Genomic DNA, 25,613 nt, shown 5'->3' with positions numbered 1-25,613 from the left:
AGAGTACATCAAATAAATATATCATTGGACCTCTGTCCATTTGTAGTGGATACATCCCTATCTCCTTAATCATTAGACTTCGTCAATTGGCTATCACAAGAAAAGTGAGGCTCATGGGCTTTTTTTCCCAACCGAACAAAAATTAGCTCCCTCACGGATCTTCCTGACATAAATAACTCCTTGACCATGTTGAAGAAGCCTAACAACCTTGAACTAGTTAATCAGATGGATTTATTGCAGTCATGAAACTAACTACACAGTACACATGTCTAATTGTAGAATATAATTATGAATATGGCAAAGAGATGAAACATAATGGTTCATAGAGAAAATATATGCAACTAAATAGATTTGGTCAAAGAATTCAATGCTAGACTTCTAGTAAGCAATATGAAAAGTACAACATTTCCAACTACCCTTTCCTACTTATCCACACTTAACACCCTTGGAGATGGACTCAAAATAAAATAGCACACATAGATCAAGAAGAAATAATTTTTCTAAGAACTACTTTATGTAATCCATTTCACATAGATTAAACAAATAATAAAGATTTCTCTCCACATATACCTATTTTAGACAACCACCATTAAATATCACACACTAAGGAAGAAATTAACCTTGCAAAAATAAGTCAACTTTAACAATTTAACACTTTTAACCTAGGAATCAAATCTTTATATTTTATATAAAATGATAACTTAAAATATGACTCTCTTAAACATTCATTTAGTTTCACTCTTATGTAATTATTTAATTAAGATTGTTTTAATCTAATTATTTTATTAAGGATTTTTCCTTCAAATGAAAAAGAGCTTGTATAGCACAAATCAATTTGAACCAATCATAGTACAATCCTTTGTTTATAAGAAAATGAATGCGTAGAAATCTTTACTCATAATTATAGAGATGTCAAAATTCTATAATTAAGTAGAAACATAAAAATGTGTAGAAATCTTGACTAATAAATATAGAAATTTCATAATGTAAGAATCTACAATATAATAATAATTTTTAAGTCTTTAACATAGGAGATCTTTAGTTCTTAAATTCTACTCTATTGACACATAAAAATAATAACTAACTACAATAATTCTAAACTTGGACCCATTAAAAATCAGAAACAAGAAGAAATATCATAATTCTATAATAAATTGGGAACATAAAAACTCCCTCATCACTATCTGAGCGCAGCAGAGAGAATTATCCAAAATACTATTTTGAGTTGCATGGAATCTAATTTAAGGAAACACTCAGACCATTTTTTTGACATTTCTTTATGGGAGAATATGCATGTTGTGAAATTTTTTAAAGAAGGAAACGAAAGGAATTCAAACAAAACATAATCTAAAACAAGAGATCGGCTTTGTATCAGGTATGCATTTTAGTTTCTTTTTCTGAGAAACAAATGCACTGGAATGTCATTTGGTGAATATATTGCAAATCTCAATCATCATTTGTCAAGGTTTCATACACTCAAATACAGATGCTATTAGTCTTAGATCGGGTACTCCATTCCTAAAAATAGACATTGCATCATCAACATCAATCAAACAAACTATCAATTTTGACAACAAGATCAGAATGGTTGTTGACTTACTTGGTTTAGTAAGCCTTATATTTTACTAATTTATCATTGATCATGTTCCTATGCTACTCAAGGATATCACCCAAGTGATGAGAGTGGTTGAGAGAGATGGTGGTCCTTTATTTTTTGTTTTGTCTTCTATCTATGCAGTGTTTTTAATATATGCTTCAGGATGGATTGCATTATCTACATTGTGTTTTTTTTTTATAAGATGGCATTGATTGACATGAGCAGATTTCCACAATTAGATAAAGTATGAAGATGCATATTCTGGATTCGATTGTGTGCCATATTTTTGCATCAATTTTTGGAATCACAATCTATGATCCATCATCAGGATATGAATAGCTAGAGGAGAAAGGTGGCATTGCTAAAAAAAGCCTTATTTATAAGACTTCACATTTTCTCTAGGACACATTCATGGAACAAAGAGCCTATCATTACATCATTTGAGGAGCATCAATGCATAATCTTGAAGAAGAAATTATTAGATATGTTAATACTTACACTTATCAGTTGGTATTGGTGCTCCTTGCATTGTCACCACCAGTGAATGCATTCGTAACTTATTAATTTAATGCTTGATTATCTTGGAAGCCCTTGAAATAGATCATAAATTTGGTTGATGATGTAGTTTGAAAATTTCATGGTTGAGTTGAGCAAGAGCATGGTTGATAGTTTTGATTCTCTCCAAGGAAGGAATGTTGCTAGGTTTAAATAGTTGAGAAAATCTAAGATAGTTTTTGGACAGTAAATGTAGCTTGGTGTTTGGTTATTTGGTATGAAAACTTTCAAATGAACTAATAGGAATCATGGAGATATTGAGGTATTATTTTTATCTTGTGTTAACTTTTGATTATCAATGTAGTTTGTTTTGTTAATCTCTATCTGTCTTTGTTTTTCAGTGTTTAGCTTGTTGATAATCTAGTATTTCTTTGTGTTTGCTAAAATTTGTATGTGGTATGTTTATTGAAGTTAAAAACTTTTGTTCTCTCTTAAACTTGATACAGGTCTCATCATTTCTTGGTCTGTAAAAGAGTATAACCCTAGTTAGGGCTGTTAATGTTTGTGAGTAGCTGCAAAAGAGATCATCTCCCTGAAATGATTGCTCTATAGCTATTTCTTATTCAATGGAGACTTTGCATTTATCTGAAGATGATCTGACTTCTTGCTGCTACTGTTTCCACATGACTTCATGATGTTACGGTGCCAGATATTCGTGTTATTTTATTTATTCATATATTTTCATATGTGTGTGTGTGTGTGTGTGTGTGTGTGTGTGTGTGTGTGTGTGTGTGTGTGTGTGTGTGTGTGTGTGTGTGTGTGATCAATTATTCTCCTCCCTGCAGTCACAAGACTTTCTTGATATTCCCTCCTCATATTGGGTTTGTAATGACATGGCATTGGGTCTTCTTGATGTTTGTGGTGGCTCAAGTTATGACTATTGTCTTTCTTGGTGTCTCATTAATTATCAGTTCATTGTGATGAATCAGTTTTCCATTATCTCTGTTGTGTCATCAATAAATTATCCTTTGTGACAAGACAAATGTTTGAGCAAACACAACCTAAGGACTTTTCAAACATTGCTCTTTATGAAATCATTCATCAATAGAAAAATTATCGAATCACGTCAATCACATAAAACTTGTTGTATCAATTAGTCCTTTATCAATCATCATTTGTCAAGGTGTCATACACTCAAATGTAGATGCTATTAGTCTTAGATCGGGTACTCCATTCCTAAAAATAGACATTGCATCATCAACATCAATCAAACAAACTATCAATTTTGACAACAAGATCAGAATGGTTGTTGACTTACTTGGTTTAGTAAGCCTTATATTTTACTGATTTATCACTGATCATGTTCCTATGCTACTCAAGGATATCACCCAAGTGATGAGAGTGGTTGAGAGAGATGGTGGTCCTTTATTTTTTGTTTTGTCTTCTATCTATGCAGTCTTTTTAATATATGCTTCAGGATGGATTGCATTATCTACATTGTGTTTCTTTCTAAGCAAAGGGATTGCATTATCGCCCTGACTTTTTGTGTCATGGTGCAACGCATCCAGTTTGCCACATTAAATAAAGCTCCCATGACAAAAGTGCACTAATGAAAACAAGTCTCATCATAACTAACTCAATTTTGTCTAATTTTCAGCTTTATACTAACAATTTTAAAGTCAATTTCACTTTTCTTTAAACCACAATTGATAATGACATTGTCTCAAACAGGGTCAAAATATAGACAATAAAAAATGGTTCCTTCCTATGGCCCCCTTTTAAACATGTCTTTTATATTGCGCATTTGATATTTATCATTAACAAATATTGTGTCATTCTTCTATTAATTAAATAATGACAAAATATTTAATTACCTAGTTTTTGTCCTCTAATTTCATCATGTCCTATCATTTTGTCTCTGATTAAATAATTTCATGAATTATTTGATCTTTGGTCTTAGGATAAATATTTATATATTTACCCCCCCTTATCCTAAGGTCTCATGTCTTGATAAATAAATTATATTGATTTACCATCCACTTCCCCTTTTCCCACAATTAAATAGATTTATTTATTTATTTGTCTATTTTTTCAATTATGAGAGAATTAATTTTCCACTTATATCTTTTTCATACTGTTTTCTCTCCACTTTTAATTCTTTCACCTTCTACTCTTAAACTATCCCCTTTCAAGCTCTTACACTCTCCTAGTTACCTACTAATCCATTTTCCAAGTTTCAAAGCTCATGTTGACTTATTTCTAAAGTGAACTTCAAAATCTTGTCATAAACAATGGGATTTTTACAACTTAAACTATTGAATTATGACATCTTCCCAATTGTGCATTCATGCTAAATTGGATATTTGGATTCAAATTCCTATAAATTGTGATCATTTTTCTCATCAAATCCTAACCACATTTTTCAAGCATTCTTGTGATCATGCTATCATTTTGATTTCATCAATAGGTTCTTATTGCCATATGGGAGCAACATATCAAATTGAATGAAGAAAGGAAATGATTGGAGCATCTCAAGGGAGTGCTTGTTGATTTGTTTCATATTTATGCACTTTGCATCATAGCTTTAATGTTGAGTATGTTCTTTATTTGTATGTATTTAGGGTTTGTTGATCCTTTAGCATGCAAATGATTTCTGTTTTTTTTCCCCTCTCCTACAAGTAGTAGAGCTGGTCGAGATGAACATTTTATGATCAAGGTTGTATTATTCCTAGTTTCAGGGAGCAACTACTATTCAGCTACATGCACAAAAATGTAGAAAATGCCCATCTTATAAGAGCATTACAAAATTTGTGCAATAATTCACACTTTCCATAATAATGAAATTTTAAACAAGTTGATGTGATAACATATTTTGTTATGATTTATCTACTGATTTTTTTTTTTTTAAAAGAATATTGTCATTATCTGATACTATTTGGTCAGTTTGAGATATATGATACTAAGCTCTGGGTCTAGAGAAGCTCATAAACCTACATCACAGACAATCTTATGTAGGATCACAATAGGGAAGCTATAATTTAGGTACACGTGCTAGAAGTAGTAAATGACCATCATAGTGCAGCATTACAAAATTTATCTAGTAATGCACACACATGCGTTTATTATACAATTCTAAATGTTAAGATCATGGATCTTCTGCAAATATTTACATTTGTATAGATGATTCTAATTAGGTAGATTGCTAGAAGAGTAGACTTATAGATTTTGGTGTGTCTTCTAATCTGCAATCTAGCCCTCCCTTATACCTCACTCAAGGGGCATGTTCATTGAATGGAAATGTCCCTCTCTAGGTTGGCCTATTTAACAACATAATTGTTTCCTCAAGATTGGTGCCCATTCCAAGAATTACTAATGGTTAGTAACTAACTAACCACATTAGTAAATAAGAAGGCTTATAAAAGCCACAAGGAAAATGCCAATCTATCTAGAGGAGACAATATGTTCTAGTGACCAACACTTAGGGGAACTCATGCATCTAGATTAGGCTGATCTAAAAATCAGAACACTTGTCTTATCAAAGTTACAAGGAATTAACACTAAATGTATGTGTGTGTGTGTGTGTGTGTGTGTGTGTGTGTGTGTGTGTGTGTGTGTGTGTGTGTGTGTGTGTGTGTGTGTGTGTGTGTGTGTGTGCATGCGCACGCACGCGGGTGTGAGTGCACGGGTGTGTACATGCATGCATGTGCATGTGTGTGCACATGAGCGCATATTTATGATAATTATTTTGTAGAGATTCAAATGGAATGGTAGGATTGGATGTTCTATATGGTATATGAGGAACTATAGCTCAATTTTTTGAGCATTTCCAAGCAAACACATACATATCAATTGTTAAAAAAACCTAGGAAGAAAATGATTATAAGATTTTTTTAGGCATAGAAAGAATGAAACATATTGAACTGGTTCTAAGCACACGCAATGCATTTACTTATTACGCTTCTCAAGTCTAAAATTATAGTAGGACACGTCACTGTAGCTTTAAGCTTGGGGATTTTGTGTGAGTAGGACTCAAGAGTGAAAGCTTTGCTATAATGATGCATACTTCAATTTTTTAGACTTAAGTTTTAGATTTTGTGAAGCTTAGAAATAAGCAGTGAAGGAAATTTATACAAGATAACATGATGGTCTGGGAGCAAACCAGGGTTGGGTTGAAAATATATGTATGGCTGAGGGTGTTATTCCTAGTTTTTGTAAGCAAGGACAAGAAGGAAAAATAAGTCAATTATAAAAAATGGATTTTCATAACAAAATAAAGGTGATCTAGAAAGAGTTTTCCTCAAAAGATTATTGAAAAAATATATTGAATTCCTTTTCATGGGACATTAACTACTATTAACTACCAACAATTAACTAAAATAACAAAGCTCAACAAAAATAACTATATCAATAATCAATTGTAATAACTATAATAACAAAAAATTGAAAAAACTGTAACAATGATCAACTATAATAACTATAATAATGATTAACTAAAATAATTGTAACAATCATCAAGTATAATAACTGAAATAATGATGTAGTATTTTTTCATACATTTAAGTAAAGCAAATGCTTAACATGAAGAAAAAGAAGCACATACAAGAAATATCTGGTGAGTCTTTAGTTGGTTGTGCAAGCCTCGCCTTTCGGTAAGAGGAGGAGCATTGAATTAGGCTTAACCTCCCAACCTTGGACCATATTTATCCCCACATAATCTATTGAATAAAAAGGCCCTCCCTACCTTGGGATCAAGCTTGGGGTACTTTTAGTCTAGCCACTTGAGCATTTTGATGTCTAGAATGTCTACACAGTTATGGACGAACATGTCTGAATAATTGCCTCTACTAACATTAAGTAATCATATATGGAAAACATGCCTTTGAATGACCTTGGCCATGGTTTTTTGATTGATTCACTAACCCAATTACAATCGCTCAACTTGACAACAAGGGAGCAATAATATGGACGAGCATGAGCTATGAAATGAAATTAATTTAAATTTATCATATCATATTTGACTTTTATTTCCATGTCATTGCAGATTCCATCTCACCTCTTCACCTTTTCCATGGCTATACAACCAGTGAGTCCTAAGTGCTTGGATCTCAGAGCAATCGGCTCTATTTGTTGATTCTCAACTAATTCATGAATATTATATGTTTCCAACTTATCACAATTTGTAATTTGAAGAATGCATTCTTTAAGACTTGGAAAAAAATATATCATTTGATTCTGATTTCCAGTGGCATAAATAAATCATGATCTCATAACATGGTTACTTGGCTTTTATTTGCCATAAACAACTCTAACTTAGAGAAGGTCTAACCTATGATATTAAGCAAGATGATTTGCATCATGGTATAATATGTAGCGTACTGATATATAAATTAGAATGTTGTAACAACTAATAAAGAAATCATATTGCAATGTTTTGATTTTGGATAACCACAAAACCTGGGAAAATTTGGAAAAGGAATGGAGTCTTGCTGGATGCTCAACAACCCACCTCACACTTTACAGAAAAGATCTTGAACGCCAATTCCCAGTATGAATATTGCTCACAATTTCAGCAAAAAATCAGTATAACAAGGAATCATGGAAGGGAAACAATTGCAATGGTTACTAAATGGTAACTACAAAGACATCAGATGCTATGAAAATCGTGGTCGGGTAATATGAAGGAAGTCGGGTGATAAAAAAGGAAGTCAAGTGATGGAAAAATCATGTCTTTTGCCTCTCTCTTTGGTTTCCATGAAGCCATAACATAAAAGAAGAGACTTGGCTCTTGAATACCAAATAAATATGCCAAGTGTTCAATCGATTTCTTGCAAGAAAAATGAATAAATATGGAAAAAGATTTGAAGGTTATAAATTGAAAATAATTATGATTTATATCTATCTACATGCACCTAGATATACTTATGAGGTGGCATCATATTATTATAAAAATAATATTATGGTGTCACTTTATTCTTATATCAATGTGTACATATATAGGTATATATTATAATAATATGGTGGAAAGATCAATCAAAATCCTTTGAGGTACATATTATTTTTAATTAAATTAATTTATGTTTTAAAATGTTTATTTAATAGCTCATGCCGGTCCTTCAATTATATCTTCAAGTTCAGGTCGCTAGGTCTTTACCAAGGCAATTTAAGGTCATACCTATCAACTTGATAATTGGACTAAGCTAGTATCCCATTCCGTTGATCCCATTTAGCAATGCTTCCCCCCTTCATCTTCTCCTATAATCACCTATGCAATATTTCCACGATAACAAAAAGTTCCATAATAATTTTCATAATAACATTTAAATGAAATAAAGAATTTAATTATTAACCATAATTCCAAAATCAAGCAACTACTAAACATCACACGACAACTATGGATAATGACCATCTTCATTAAACAGTTAACCTAATGAATACAACAAATATGAATAACTACCTACTCCACATGATTATGAAAGAAAAATCCGTTCAATCTAATGGCTATAAATAAAATTGTTAGTATTGCTTCTAGATTAGATTGTGTTGAAAATTTTTTATCATCAATGTTTCGAATCACACTACATGATTCATCATTAGGATGAGATAGAAAGAGCTGCAAAAAATTTAGTGAGTTGCAGATTGGGGTTGACTCCAAAGATATAGGGGGCTGGAGATAGGGAAAGCACACAAACCAAGGGAGGACACCAAGAAAGCCTTAAAAACACAAGAAATTCAATAACATAAAGACAAAAAGAGAGAATGTAAAAAATAGAAGATGTGATGGAAAAAGAAAAGAAATGAAGGAGTAAACCCAGTGAGTCCCGTAAAACACGAACCTCATGCCAAGTTTATACACACACATACACACAAATATGTATATAAATATATACAAACAAACATTTATGTAAATATGTACAAATATATATATATATATATATATATATATATATATATATATATATATATATATACATATATATATATATATATATGTATATACATATATATATATATGTATATATATATATATGTATATGTATATATATATATATGTATATACATATATATATATATATATATATGTATATACATATATACATATATATATATACATATATGTATATACATATATATATATATGTATATACATATATATATATATGTATATATATATATATGTATATGTATATATATATATATGTATATACATATATATATATATATATATATGTATATATATATATATATATATATATATATATATATATATATATATATATAAATTAATACAAACATACAAAAAGCATGCTAGAAAATAAATATGAACCTCTAAAGAGACCCGTCTAAACAAATTTAAAATTAGGTCAAAATTTGGGATGTAACATCAATGATCATCTTACTTGACAGTTAAACAATTTGTACAAAAAACCATACAATTTCCATAATGATGCCGCTCCAAAGACATTTATATGATATGAAACATATCATTTGTTATCTGTCTACTTGAGAAATTTTTTATTTAAAATATTGTAATAATTGGATACCACCTGGCAAGTTCGTGTCATGTCCCTGACATGAGGGATTTCTAAATAACTATCAATCATTAGAAAAGTGTCTTGTAAGACTTAAAGATCTTCTAGAAACTAAAGTGATATAGCAAAAGAAATCTCATAGCAAAATCATGTCATCAAAGAGGCCAGCACACTATGCTGAAGAAATTTGACAAAATAAATCATGTCATCATTTAGGCCAGCACATTATGCATTATTTGATAGACACATATGACTAAGAAAAGAGGCAACAAACTCTGGAGATTATCAATTTATTACAGCATATATGAATATTAATCAAAAATCGATGATAAGAGTAATAGTGATCTGTGTAAACTTGGTAATTTTCACTGTTTAGTTTGTTTGTAATCTAGGGTTTCTTTGTGTTTCCTAAAATCTATAAGTGGTGTGTTTGTCCAAGTCAAAAACTTTTGTTCTCTCTTAACCGCGTTATGGGTCACATTTCTTGGTTTGTAAATAGTAAAAGAGTATAACCCTAGTTAGGGGCTCTCATATATATATATATATAAGCTTGAAAATCAATAAAAAAACTCAAAAAAAAGCCATCAAAAAATATAATACAACCAAAAAGGTAATAATTATAAATTAATACACACAAAAAAAAGCTAGAAAATAAATAAGAACCTCTAAAAAGACCAACCACAAAAAAGTAAACAAGCCATAATGTGAATTATATATATATATATATAAGCTTGAAAGTAAATAAAAACCTCTAAGACAACCCAACCAAATAAAAATATAAAACAACCACAATGGTAATAAATATAAATTAATACAAACATACAAAAAGCATGCTAGAAAATAAATATGAACCTCTAAAGAGACCCGTCTAAACAAATTTAAAATTAGGTCAAAATTTGGGATGTAACATCAATGATCATCTTACTTGACAGTTAAACAATTTGTGCAAAAAACCATACAATTTCCATAATGATGCCGCTCCAAAGACATTTATATGATATGAAACATATCATTTGTTATCTGTCTACTTGAGAAATTTTTTATTTAAAATATTGCAATAATTGGATACCACCTGGCAAGTTCGTGTCATGTCCCTAACATGAGGGATTTCTAAATAACTATCAATCATTAGAAAAGTGTCTTGTAAGACTTAAAGATCTTCTAGAAACTAAAGTGATATAGCAAAAGAAATCTCATAGAAAAATCATGTCATCAAAGAGGCCAACACACTATGCTGAAGAAATTTGACAAAATAAATCATGTCATCATTTAGGCCAACACATTATGCATTATTTGATATACACATATGACTAAGAAAAGAGGCAACAAACTCTGGAGATTATCAATTTATTACAGCATATATGAATATTAATCAAAAATTGATGATAAGAGTAATAGTGATCTGTGTAAACTTGGTAATTTTCACTGTTTAGTTTGTTTGTAATCTAGGGTTTCTTTGTGTTTCCTAAAATCTATAAGTGGTGTGTTTATCCAAGTCAAAAACTTTTGTTCTCTCTTAACCGTGTTATGGGTCACATTTCTTGGTTTGTAAATAGTAAAAGAGTATAACCATAGTTAGGGGCTCTCATTTATATATATATAAGTTGAAAATCAATAAAAAAACTCAAAAAAAAGCCATCAAAAAATATAATACAACCAAAAAGGTAATAATTATAAATTAATACACACAAAAAACATGCTAGAAAATAAATAAGAACCTCTAAAAAGACCAACCACAAAAAAGTAAACAAGCCATAAAGTGAATTATATATATATATATAAGCTTGAAAGTAAATAAAAACCTCTAAGACAACCCAACCAAATAAAAATATAAAACAACCACAATGGTAATAAATATAAATTAATACAAACATACAAAAAGCATGCTAGAAAATAAATATGAACCTCTAAAGAGACCCATCTAAACAAATTTAAAATTAGGTCAAAATTTGGGATGTAACATCAATGATCATCTTACTTGACAGTTAAACAATTTGTGCAAAAAACCATACAATTTCCATAATGATGCCGCTCCAAAGACATTTATATGATATGAAACATATCATTTGTTATCTGTCTACTTGTGAAATTTTTTATTTAAAATATTGCAATAATTGGATACCACCTGGCAAGTTCATGTCATGTCGCTGACATGAGGGATTTCTAAATAACTATCAATCATTAGAAAAGTGTCCTGTAAGACTAAACATCTTCTAGAAACTAAAGTGATATAGCAAAAGAAATCTCATAGCAAAATCATGTCATCAAAGAGGCCAACACACTATGCTGAAGAAATTTGACAAAATAAATCATGTCATCATTTAGGCCAGCACATTATGCATTATTTGATAGACACGTATGACTAAGAAAAGAGGCAACAAACTCTAGAGATTATCAATTTATTACAGCATATATGAATATTAATAAAAAATCGATGATAAGAGTAACAGTGATTTGTGTAAACTTGGTAATTTTCACTGTTTAGTTTGTTTGTAATCTAGGGTTTCTTTGTGTTTCCTAAAATCTATAAGTGGTGTGTTTATCCAAGTCAAAAACTTTTGTTCTCTGTTAACTGTGTTATGGGTCACATTTCTTGGTTTGTAAATAGTAAAAGAGTATAACCCTAGTTAGGGGCTCTCATTTCATTTGACTATTGTTTGAGTTTCTATGCATAATATAGTCTTTTTGGTTAAGGGTAAGGTTTTTGTTAAGCTATTGTACTTAAGTTATAGTACATTCTATATATATCTTGTAGTGAAACTAAAACACATCTTTGTTCTATTGTTGAGTTTTTGGTTATTTGAGTGTACTTAAAAGCATGTTCATTTTTTGTTATGTAAGTTGAACTCCTTGCATATACCTATCAAGAAATATAAAGGAAGGGTTTAGCAAACCACGGTAGGCTTTCAATTTCTTGTCATCAAGTTTGTAAGTTGAAATCATTATGCTTGATTTACTTGCATCTATGTTGTCAGCTTCTCTTGTTTTGAAGGTGAATGTGGTTCTAAGATTAAGAGATCTCTTGTTAGACAAATGATGTTTCAATAATAGTTGAAGAAGTTTGATTAGTTTGAAAAAGAAGTTGAACATTCTGTTTTGATCAGTATGGCAGTTCTATTTCAACTCAAAACAGAGATGATTATATATATGTTGGGAGCAGAGCAGGTTTGGTTGAAGATATATGTATGACTGAGGATGTTATTCCTTGTTTGTGTGAGGAAGTAAAAGCATGAAAAAGTAGTCAATGATCATCTTACATGACCATTAAACAATTTGTGCAATTGATTTTAACTCACAGGAAATTCCTTTACTTATTACACTTCTGAAGCCTAAAACTATAGTTGGACGAGTCTATGCAATTTTTAAGCTTGGGGATTCTGTGTGCCTAGGACTCAAGAGTGGAAGTGTTGTTCCACTCATGCATGCCTCAATTTCTTTGACCAGATAGTTCAAATCTCGAGAAGCTTAAAAACAAGCAACAAAGGCAATTTGTGCAAGACCACAAGATGGTTTGGGAGCAGAGTGGGTTGAGTTGAAGAGATATGTATGACATAAGGAAGCACAAGCATTAAAAAGTAGTCAATGATTATCTTACTTAACCATTAAACAATTTGTGCAATTTTCCATACATTTTCCATAATCATGTAGTTGCAAACACCCTGATATGATATGGAACATGTTAGTTATAATATATCTACTACAAAAAAAATGTATTGGAAATATTGCTATAATTCAATTACTACCTGGCCAGTTTGTGTCATGTCCCTGACATAAGGGATTTATACAAAGCTATCATTCATCAAAAAACTGTCTTGTAAGACTTCATGATTTGTTGGAAACTAATGTTCTATAAAAGAAGAAATGTCACAGAAAAAACACGCCATCAGAGAGGCCACTATAATATGCAATATTCCATAGATTAATATGACTAAGAAAAGAGGCAGCAAACTCATGAGATAATCAATTAATTGCAGCACATCAAAATAAGCAGAAATCAATGATTAGAGTAACACGATCAATATAAACTTAGTAGTGCTACATCACAAGAGAGGCCACTATAATATGCAATATTTGATAGACTAATATGACTAATAAAAGAGGCAGCAAACTTGTGAGATAATCAATTAAGTGCAGCCCATGAAGAATAAGCATAAATCAATGATTATAGTAACATGATCCGTATAAACACAGCAGTGCTCAGACTTAAAACAACAATCTGATTATAATGCAGCGATCATACTGAAATCAATTGCTCATCAAAGAGAAGTTGCATATAACAAACATTATCTACAAGCATTGAGCCATTTAGTTAAGAAATAATAATATGATGAACATGCACTACTCCACAAAGATACATAACTGTAGAAGGAAACATGTCTTTCAATTTCCAAGATTAGGGTTATAGGTAACCGTATACCTAAGGCATCAAATCAGAGAAGGGGATAGAATTGTAAGAAACACAGGAGAATAGGAACTTCTACCATCCAAACTCAAGCATATCTTAAGGAGATGACATTTCTCTGAAACCATCTTATTTATAGGGGTTTATGTTTTCTACAGAACACTTCATGCATAAGCAAAATTATCATTACATCACTTCGAGAGCACCGATGTATACACTTGAAGAAGGAATAAATTAATCATTCTGAAGGACACATACAATAGATATATTAATAATCACATTTATGCATTGGTAATGAGGCTCCTTGCATAATCGTCATCCAAGGAGAAGAACAGTAAGTTAACTAAACAATTAGTCCCATGGATGAGGTAATAATGAAAATAGATATTTTGGTTCCATATAAACCCTTCATTACATATTAAATAAAGGTGCTCTTAAAGCATGATAGCAGAATAGAAAGGTACCAGTAACAGATAATTGGCAAGTAGCAAGATCACATAATCTGAACAACATTGTTCCAAGACATGGCCTAAGCAGGAAGAAGACATATCAGATACAGTGACACTAATATAAATGGAAGATCTAGTGGAATTAGAATTCATCCAAAATATATTGGAAATATCTTTATCATACCAGATTAGATTGTTCATAACACTTTAATATCCAAACCCGCACATACTGATTCTCAATTATAACAGAATTCTATGAAACAGGATAAATGCACTTTTGGTATAAAGAAATGATGGTTACCAGAAATAAATGATAGTTTCCATAAAGCTTTGGATTAGTTATAGAAAATAGGGATTGAGGGAAAGAACTTGCATACAAAGAAAGCTTGTATTTTAATGATATAGAGTTACCTTTGCTTTTTACACATGTCAAGTCTAGAAATACAACTATGAATGTGATGCAACTTTAGTGTTAGGCATTCCTTTTGTGATAAGGAAGGATGGAGAGTGAAAGTGTTGCTAGGAGGATGCATACCTAGTTTTCCTGGATTGTGAAGGTCTACATGTGCATAAACACTGAAACTAGTTGCAAGGGGAATCTGTATAGGATCACATGGTGGTTTAGTAATAGAGCTAATTGAATTGTCAATATTTATAACCAAGGGTGTGTTATTCCTAGTTTTTGAAAGCAACTACAGTTCAACCACATGCACAAAAAGTAGGCAATTCCCATCTAATCAGAGGATACAAAATATCTGTGATAATTCATACACTTACCATAAGGATGCAGTTTCAAACAAGCTAATATGATATGATATGAAACATACTATTTATAATTTATCAACCCAGGGAGTGTTTCGAAGGAAATACTAATATGATTGGATACTATTTGGTCATCCTGACATAAATGATGACTAAAGACATCAAATTTAAATTTCCAGGCTTCAAATTTATTTTTCTATATATTTATTGTTTGCTTCAATATAATTTTTTTGTAGAGACTTGGATGGAACAACAAGCATAGATGATCCCAATGGTGTAAACACAACTCTAGCTCAATTGAATGACCATTACCAGGTAAACACATACACATGCATTGAAAAGAGCATATGGAAATTAAAGCTTTCTATGTGAAACACCAATTCATACTGCAAATTGAAGCACGACAATGATCACCTAGATAGAAAGAAGTGAGTTGTGGGGAATTCATAAAGTTTCAATTAATTAAATTCCATGTTTTAAATCTGAGCATTAATATGGGAATGCATTTATGATTAATTGTTGTTTGCCCATAATTGTTAGTAATATTGTCTAGTCGTCTAGATTTTTATGAATGGCAATATCGCATCCTTTGGAGAAAATGACTAAAGATATATTTTTCTGAGTTAACAATATTGAACACTGGTTTGTCTAGTTTGTGAGAATGATTTTTTTGTAATTTACAAAATTTCTTCACACTGAAATAGAATTGTCTTTTGGCCTTTGATATGCCTGATGAAGTAAGAAAGACTTAAGAGTGAAAGTGTAGAGAGGACTGCTAAGGTTTGAGCTTGCAAAGGCTTAGAAATCAGCAACAAAGGAAAGTAAGTAGGATGGCATGTGGTTTTTTACCATAGTAGGCTTGGAGGAACAATTATGCCTCAGGTACAAACACAACAAAACAATCATTGATCATCTTATTAGAGCATTACATAATTATTCAATAATTTGCCACTGGTCACAATAATGCAGTTCTAAAGAAAATTAAGGTAGATTTTTACTGGAAATACTTCTATTAGTGGATACCAATCTGTTATTGTAAGAAAAATGATACCCAAAGATGTCAAATTTAACTTTGCAGGTTTCACTTCTTTACATTTTTAGATAATCATTTTGCAGTCTAGATGAAAGTGTAGGAATGGAAGATCTAGATGGTGTATAGGCAACTATAGCTCATTATATTGAGAATTTTGAGCTAAATACATGCACATCAATTATAAAAAATTGGGAAAAAATAGATTATTGGATTTTGTTAGGTTTAGAAAGAACAGAACATATGCAATTGGTTCCAACTAAAAAGCAATACCTTGACTAATTACACTTCTCAAATCTGAAAATATAGTTGGAAAGGTCAATGTTGTTTAAAGCTTGGGGATTCTCCGTGATTAGAATTGAAGAGTGGAAATTTTGCTATGGTTATGCATGCCTTGATTGCTCAGACTAATAAGGTTTAGATCTCAAGAATCTTGATAAAAAAAAGAAAAGGCAAAGGCAAATTATGCAGAACCACATAATGATTTGGAGCAGAGGACAGGTTGGAATCATGGTAAAAGCATGACTAGGGATGTTATTCTTCATTTGTGTAAGGAAGTACAAGCTTGAAAATTGCTGAATGATCGTGTTACTTGACCTTAAAACATTTTTTGCAATAGTCCAAAGTTCACGCAATTGCCATAATGATGTAGTTCCAAAGACATTAATCTGATATGGAACATATTATTTCTAACATATCTTCTTGAGAACAAAGTAATTGGAAATATTGCAATAATTGGATACTACCTAGCTAGTTCGTGTCATGTCCCTGACATGAGGGATTACTAGATAACAATGTGAGGGATTACTAGATAACAATGATTCATCAAAAAATTGCCGTAAGCCTTCACAATTTTTTGGAAACTAATGCACCATAGCAGAAGAAATCTCACAGAAAAAGCACATCATCAGAGAGCCCAGTACACTATGCAATATTTGATAGACTGGTATGACTAAGAAAAGAGGTGGGATTCTGGAGATGATTGATTTATTACAGCACATATGTATAATAATTAGAAATTAGTGATAAGAGTAACACCGATCTGTATAAACTCAGCAATGCTCATAATTCAAACAACAATCTGATGATAATGTAGCAATCATATTAAGAGAAATCATTTGTCAAGAAGTAGTTACATATAACAACCATTAGTTACAAGTAGCAACCTGTTTAGTTAGGAAATAATAATACAATGAACAAGCACCACTCTGCAAAGAGACATAACAGTAGATGGAAACATGTCTTTCCATTTCCAAGATTAGGGTTAAAAGTATATTGAAGACATCAAATGAGAGTGGGGATATCAAATTGTAAGGAAAGCAAGAGAAGAGTTAGTTCTATCATCCAAACACAAGCATATTTTTTTACAAGATGTCATTGCTCAAAAAAGCCTTATTTATGAGACTACACATTTTATCGAGTACACATTCATAGAACAAAGAGCCTACAATAACATCATTTGAGGAGCATCAATGCATAATCTCAAAGAAGGCAGCAATAGATATGTTAATACTTACGCTTATTAGTTGGTAATGGTGCTCTTTGCATTATCAACACCCATGAATGCATTATCTTGGAAGCCCTTGACATAGGGCATAAATTTAGTCCATGATGTAGTTTGAAATTTTCACGCTTAGTTAAGCCAAAGCATGATTTGATTCTCTCCAAGGAAAGAATGTTGCTCGGTTTAGATAGTTGAGAAAATTTGAAACAATTTTTGAACAGGGAATGTAGCTTGGTGTTTGGTTATTTGGTATGAAAGCTTCCAAATGAACTAATTGGAATAATGGAGATATTGAGGTATTTTTTAGCCTGTGGTAACTTTTGATTATTGATTGATGTAGTTCATTTTGTTAATCTTTGTCAATCTTTTTCTTTTCAGTGTTTAGTTTGTTGTTAATCTAAGATTTCTTTGTGTTCCTAAAATTTGTATGCTGTATGTTTATTGAAGTCAAAAAACTTTTGTTGTCTCTTAACCATAATACAGGTCTCATCTTTCTTGGTTTGTAAATAGTAAGAGAGTATAACCCTAGTTAGGGTTGTTAATGTTTGTGAGTGGCCGCGAGAGAGATCATCTCCCTGAGATGATGGTTCTGCAACTATTTCTTACTCGTCAAAGACTTTGTATTTATCTGAAGATGATCTGACTTTTTGCCAATACTATTTCCACATGACTTAATGATGCTATGGTGCCATATGTCAAATTGTTTTATTCATTCATATATTTTCATCTATATGTCATTGGTTATTCTTCTCCTTGCAATTACAAGAGTTTCTTGATATTATCTCCTCAGATTGAGTTTGTAATGACATGGAATTGGATCTTCTTGATGTTCACAGTGGCTCAAGTTATGACTGTTGTGTCTTACTTGATGCCTTGATAATTGTCAGTTAATTGTGATGAATCTGTTTTCTATTATATCCATTGTGTCATGGCTTATTAATAGAGGTGTTAGCATTATCAAATATGGTGACAAAACATATTTTCAGCTAACAACAGAGCAGAGGTGAATTGGATGTTACTTCAATAGACACTCTGTGTTCCCAGTGGAGACTCTTGTGTTCTGATAAGTCTAATCAATAGCTGCTACAACAGAAGATACATTTATAGCATCTCTTAATAGAAGATGTGATAATTACATCAATATTGTCCATTTGGTCTTTTGTGACTTGCCCTATGTCTTACATCAGCTATAGTTATAATAATATAGTGTATTTGATGTGTGCATGATCAATGATCAACATATCTTGCAATATTTTTAGAGTTGATTATTTTTGCAAGACTTTAGTGACTTTTGTCCATTATGGTATCTATAGACAAAGTGTTCAATCTGTAAAGAGAAACAACCACTGGAGTAGCTGGTGCGAATATATATGTATGAAGAATGGTGTTCTGCCTTCAATACCTTGTATGAGTGACTGTTAAGTGGTAACAATCTCTGTGAAGGATACTTTCTAGATTAAAGCTTGTGAACATTGTATTGAGTCCCTAAAATCATTCAATAAAGATATCTTTTAGATGGTTGGGTTTTTCCCTAGAGGAGGGTTTTCCTAGGGTACATCTGATGTTCTTGCATATTTGTTTTTGCTAGTTTCTATTTGTTGGTTATTCCTATGTATATTGGTTAGAAAACTTAACATGGTATCAGAGCAGGCCTAGTAAAGATCCTGAATCAAAATAAGAAATTTGGGAATTTAAGAAATGCAAGAATTGAGGGATTTTTTTGAGATCATGTAGCTGAAGAAATCTTGGAGGCAGATTTGCTAGTGATTGATTTTTCTCTTTGCCTACACTATAATTTTGTGACAGAAAAATATTTTTTCCTGGATTGTGAGGAAATTCAAACAATAAAGAGATAAGTATTTTGTGATTATATCTTTGAATATGGATCATAGATTCTATATAGCTATTATTAATTCATGTTATTTCACAGTGAATCATATATGCTTTTAGTATTGATCTGGATATTTCTTTTCATGGTAGATTGAGTTAATAAATTATTATTAATCTCTCTAGGTTATAGGATGGATTAAGAAGCAATGAGATGATGAGAGATTTCATGAAAGTTGAAAAAATGAACAAACGTAAGGACTTTGTTCGCAGAGTTGATGACACACAACTTCATTAAAGAGGAAGAACCTATATTGACTATCATTGTGATTAGTTTCTTCGAAGAGGAAGAAAAGACATTCAGAGGGAAACTATTCAGCTAAAGAAAGTAGATTCAGAGGGAAGATGTAGAATGCCAAATCCTTTGCAGAGGACCAACAAGCTTGTGTGCCAATGCAACTATTGAAGCTCCTTGTTTGATCAAACTTGGAATTAGCTCTTTTTGTGATAATCTAAGCTTGAGTATGCGATCACTGATAAAAGGGAGCCTCAATATTCAGATGATCTTTTATGTGTTTGTGAGTTCTTCTCTGGGAGAGAGAAGTTTGAGGTGCAATCCCTTGTTAATGAGTTCTTCTCTGCGAGGGAAGTTTGAGGTGTAATCTTCACTCAAATTATAGGTTTGTTTCAAAAATGTTGATCTCACTATCAAAATTGGTCAAAAAGTGGCACCCACTATTGTGGGATCACCCCTAACTAGGCCAACTTGTGGCTTAATTGGGTTATAAATAGGGGGTCTTGTGAAGTCTTCAATCATAATCATCCAGCTTTGAGAAGAGGATGAAATGTAGTAGTGAACTTTGAGAAGGGCTAGTAGTTGAGACTTGGTAAACTAGGAGTTTGCTCCGTGGGCATGCAAAAACAAGTTTATATTTCCTTGGGGTTTTATACCAAAGTGTGGATAGTGTAGATTTGGATCTTTGGAGATCTTATAGAACTATTTTGTATTTCACTCTAACCCAAAAGGTCTTGTAGTCAAGCACATTGCATGTAAATTGTTTTTTTATAAATAAAGAGTTTCATTGGGTATCAAATCTTGTATTTGTGTATTTTTTTGGTGTGTTTCCATTGTGTGGTTATTTGCAAGGATCAAAATTACTCCAATAGGGGTACCCTTGGATTCTCATTGCATCAGGTGGTATTAAAGCATAATTGTTCATGAGTGTGTAGACTAAGCACCAAATTTGAGGAAGTTTGCACCAAGACTTGGGGTGAATGTTGATCTTGTGGAGCTAATTGGTCTTCTAGGTTGGTGGATTTATTACTTTGGGGTTATAGAGGATCTTGGAAGATTCTTCCAAGAAGATTGGACCCTAGGGAAATTGATTATCTTAGTGATGCTATGGAAGAAAGGATCTCAAGGAAGGTTAATTAAAGTAGATCTTAGATCTAAATGGAGAAGGTTAAAGTCAATTTCATATCTAAGATGGCATTGATGAAGAGTGATATGATTGTTGAAATTGTGAGTCTTTAGGCAGTGTACCTAGGCATGCAAGTACTAAATATGGTTATGAAGAAGTTGCTAAAGACTTTGAAACTACTAGATCAAGTGGTAAGGGTAGAATTGATCATGTGGAGAGACCTATGAGAAATAGGGCTAGTTAGTTTGCTAGACCTGGATCTTAGTTAAAGATGAAGCATAAGATGGAGGTTTCTAATTTCTCAACTACTTTGAATCCTGAAGACTAGATTGATTGGATCATTGAATTAGAAAACCACTTTGAGCTTGAGGATATTGAGGATCCACTCAAAGTAAGGTTCATATAAACTAAGTTAAAATGACATGTTTCTCTTTGGTGGAAATAACTACAAAGAGATAGAGAGGAGGAGGGCAAAATGAAGATGATCACTAGATGGAGATTGATGGTAACAAAGTTAAAGGTTAAGTTCATTCCTGCTGATAATGAACTTGAGTTGTTTAAAAGGTTGCAAAATTTGAACAGAAGGATATGACTATGAAACATTATACTGAAGAGTTCTACAAGTCAACTATTTAGTTTGGGCATAGAGAATTTTCAAAGGAGAAGGTAGCTCAGTACATTAATGTTTTGAGATTTAATATCCAAGATGAGGTTGGTATGTTGAAGATTGATTAGATTAAGGATGCTTATCAATATGCCCTGAAGATGGAAGATAAGTTGAAGAGGAAATGTCAAGGTAATTCTAGAGGGAAGGACAAGCATGATAGCTTGGCAAAATCTAAACCAAGTGATGAAGATGAACCAAAACCAATTAGATAGAAGAGAAGGATAGTAGAGGTTATTCTAAGGGTACTTGCTACAAATATGGAGAAGTAGGCCATTAATTTTATGAATGTCCTAAGGCTGGTGACAAAAGAGTTGTTGTTGTAAATGAGGTTGAATACCATGGCAATCAACCTAAGAAAGGAGAGAATTTACTGGCTCAACAAGTAATGGTTGGTTAGAGAACAATGGAATCTTGTTAGAAGACTAATTTATTCAAGAGTAGTTGTATGCCTAGTGGTAAGGTTTCCAATATGATTGTGGATGGTGTTATTAGTGATAACCTTGTTGCTGAGTAGATGGTTCAAAAACTTGGCTCTAAGAGAATGAGACATCATTATCCTTATAGGATTGGTTGGTTGCAAGGTGAGCATGCTTTAGAAGTGAGGGAGTAGTGTCTTGTTGATTTCTAGATTGGGTAGTATAAGGATTAAGTGTTGTGTGATATTGTGGACATGAACAATTGTCATTTTTTGTTTTGTAGACCTTGGTAGTATGATTTTAGGGCTATGCATGATTATGTCAAGAATGTGTTTATAATTGTGAAAGGTGGTAGGAAGCATTCCCTGATTCCTTTACAGAATGAAGAGCTCGATAGAATGAACTTGAGTATTGTTAGCTGAGTTGAGTTGGCAGATTCTAAAAGGGTGAGAGATCAATGTGGACAAGAAACTTGTGGAACACCAAGGATGGATGTGAAGAAGTAGAAGCGGGACAAGGGAAAGAATGCACAAGTTGAGGGCTTGGAGGATATGTATGTGAAGAACTAGTTTGGAGTTTATGTGTTGAATCCTGAAAGATGTTCTTCCAGCTACTAAGAACATCATTTCCAAATTGGGGTGTTTGATGTATGAGCATCCTAGGTTGTTAGAAATCTTGCATTTTTGAGGGATTTTGGCTAGGAGTTGTGGACTCGATCACCAAAGGAGTGGTTCTTGGTCATTATTGGATGTAGTGTTGGTTAAGGTGCTAGGTCATTAAAGGGCTCAATCAATCAAGGGCCTTGACATCTATTTTTTCTTAGCACTCACTATAGTGCTTGATGTGTATTGGTTTCTTGTTACCTGTAGAACTCAACAATGCTTGTGGGAGCTCGGCAACACTTGTGATCTTGGTAATGCTCGACAATGTTGCTTGTAGGATGGAGTTCTTGCAAATTTTCTTGATCAATTTGGTGCATTTAATGCATGTTATTTTTTTATCCTAATGTGGATCAATTTGGGAGTTTGTGTGGACCTATTTGGGTCTTGGTTGTCTCTCCTATGTATATTTGATTTGTGTTGTAAGCCTTCTAAGGCATTTTGGTATTTAATATTTATTGTAGGTCAACTTGTAGCTCAATATGTATTTAATGTAAGGGTTTATTTAATTTGTACCTTATTAGGTTGACTTGTGGCTTAGTTGGGTATAAATAAGGGGTCTTGTGAAGTCTTTGGTCATAATCATCTAGCTTGGAGAAGAGGATGAAGTGTAGGAGTGAACTTTGAGAAGGGCTAGTAGTTGAGGCTTGGTAAACAAAGAGATTGTTTGGTGGGCTTGCAAGCACAAGTTGAGATTTCATTGGAGTTTTCTACCATAATATCTGGACTAGTTGGGATAGTGTGGATTTGGATCTTGGGAGATCTTGCATAACTAATTTGTACCCTAACCTAGAAGGCCTTACAACTGGCCACATTGCATGTAAATAGTTATTTTATGAATAAAGAGATTCATTGGGTATCATATCTTGTATTTGTGTATCTTGTTGTTATCTTTTCGATGTGTGGTTAGTTATAGGGATCCAGATTACCTTTAGTAGGGACACCCTTGGATTCTCACTACATTAGCATGAGATGGACATTTTTCACATTTTTGGATACATGTGTTGGTTTTGGAGTGCTACCCAAACTAGCCTACTCAACCTAGGCTGCCACACAATGCCTTCATTTTTGGTGATTTTGTGAATTTAGAATTAAAAATTATTTTCAATTTTTTGTTCTCTATCTCTACCATTTTCCGTGTGTTTTAGGCATTGAGACATTTTTTGGAGAAGAACGATGATTTTTTTCCATGCACAGTAGTTATGCACTCTCATCGCACAAATTTTGGCCCACATTAGTGCCTTGGATTTTGGGACTCTCCTAGTTGATTCCATTTTTTAATAGAGGTTTCAATTAATTAAATGTTCAACATGTATTTTTGGCATAATTGAAGTTCCCATGTGCCATCATGGGATTGGAGAGGTCAACAATTATAGCGCATGAGTTTTTCTTATGGTGTTGTTTCCAGTTTTGGTGAGCAATTTTTCTCAAGGCATTCTTTTTTCATGCAACTCTAGTGGTTTCTTATCTTTTCTCAAATGGTGAGTTTGGTATTTTTTTGGTCTCCACGCACTTGTTGTTCCTAGCACTAAAGCATGTCAGATCTAACACTAAGGAGCCACTTTATTGGTGCCTCACATGGATTCCCATTATGATCAATTTTCTTTTGAGTAGTTTCGCAGATTTTAAGACAATAATATGGGCACTTTTTACTATTTGTGTTTTTCAATCAGAGGCTCCCACACTTCTTGGCCACATATTTTTTTCTCCTCATATCAAGCTCATGCAGATTGGGCCTGTTGCATTGGAAGGCATGATTATTTTTTTTGGGCATGGGTCTTTTGCATTGGTAGCTATTTTTTTCTGACACAAGTCTACATTTGTAGTTTTTCATTCATCAAAGATTTAGCACTTTAATGGATAGTCTTGTTATTTCGTTGGTAGTATTGCATTTTTTACATGGAAATTTAAGGTTTAATATTTTAAAAACATGCTATATTGGCCATTGGTTTTTCTTCTAACACTGGTTCTTTGTTCTAGCATGTATTTCTCGTGATTAGATATTTTTCTGATACGATCATTTTCTAGTTTTTTTCTACCTCCATGATTGTTTGACTATCAAATTTGTGCTTGTCACTTGCTAACATCAGTGACATGTCAACTTCCATTAGCACTCCTATCACCCTTTCAAGCTCTGTTTGGACCTACCTTTGTGTTTTTACTCATACCTCGAGCATATAGACTTTTTTTTGCAAACAAGATATTGTGGGAAAGTTGGTTCTGAACCCGTCATAGTGGTACAATTTTTTTTGAGTTTTGATGCATTTTTTATGAATTTTTCTATTGTCAAAGTGAGGGGTATAGTTTTGTACTCTGAGAGACATATCTTGAGCATCCTATCTCCAATTTGGGAATTCTTTATACCATTGGAAAGGTCTTCTGAGCTTTTTCTAGTGATGCTGGTTGTTTTTTTAGATTCTGATCCACACACATCCCATTTAGTTTTTTATTTTCTATATTTTGGTGGATATTTTGGTTGTTTCAGATTTGCAGATAAATTTTTTTGCTTCAGATGATTTATCATGGGTTGTACTATATTCTATATTAGTCTTATGTCTCTTTTAGTCTATTTAGAAATCATTTGTATACATTCTTGGAAATGCACTGAGATAAAGCGTCATATTGCATCTATATTTTTGTTTTAATTATTTTGCCTTATTTTTCCTTTATATTCGAGCAATGTCATCTGAGGGCACTCATTCAGATTATTGTATTCTTGGGATTCACCATATATTGTTCCTTAGTGTACATGCACTACTCTGATTAAAGTGTCATGAGGGGTTGATGTTTTGCCTTTGTTTATTATATTGCTTTGTCCAATTAGTTTCCCTTCTATGACATTAGCCTCATGTGAC

This window comes from Cupressus sempervirens, chromosome 3 (genome assembly GCF_028749045.1).
Source record: "Cupressus sempervirens isolate cs-2001-9-10 chromosome 3, ASM2874904v1, whole genome shotgun sequence".
NCBI classification, from domain to species: Eukaryota; Viridiplantae; Streptophyta; class Pinopsida; order Cupressales; family Cupressaceae; genus Cupressus; species Cupressus sempervirens.
The sequence above is the reverse complement of the archived record's forward strand: the minus strand, read 5'-3'. Positions refer to the sequence as shown.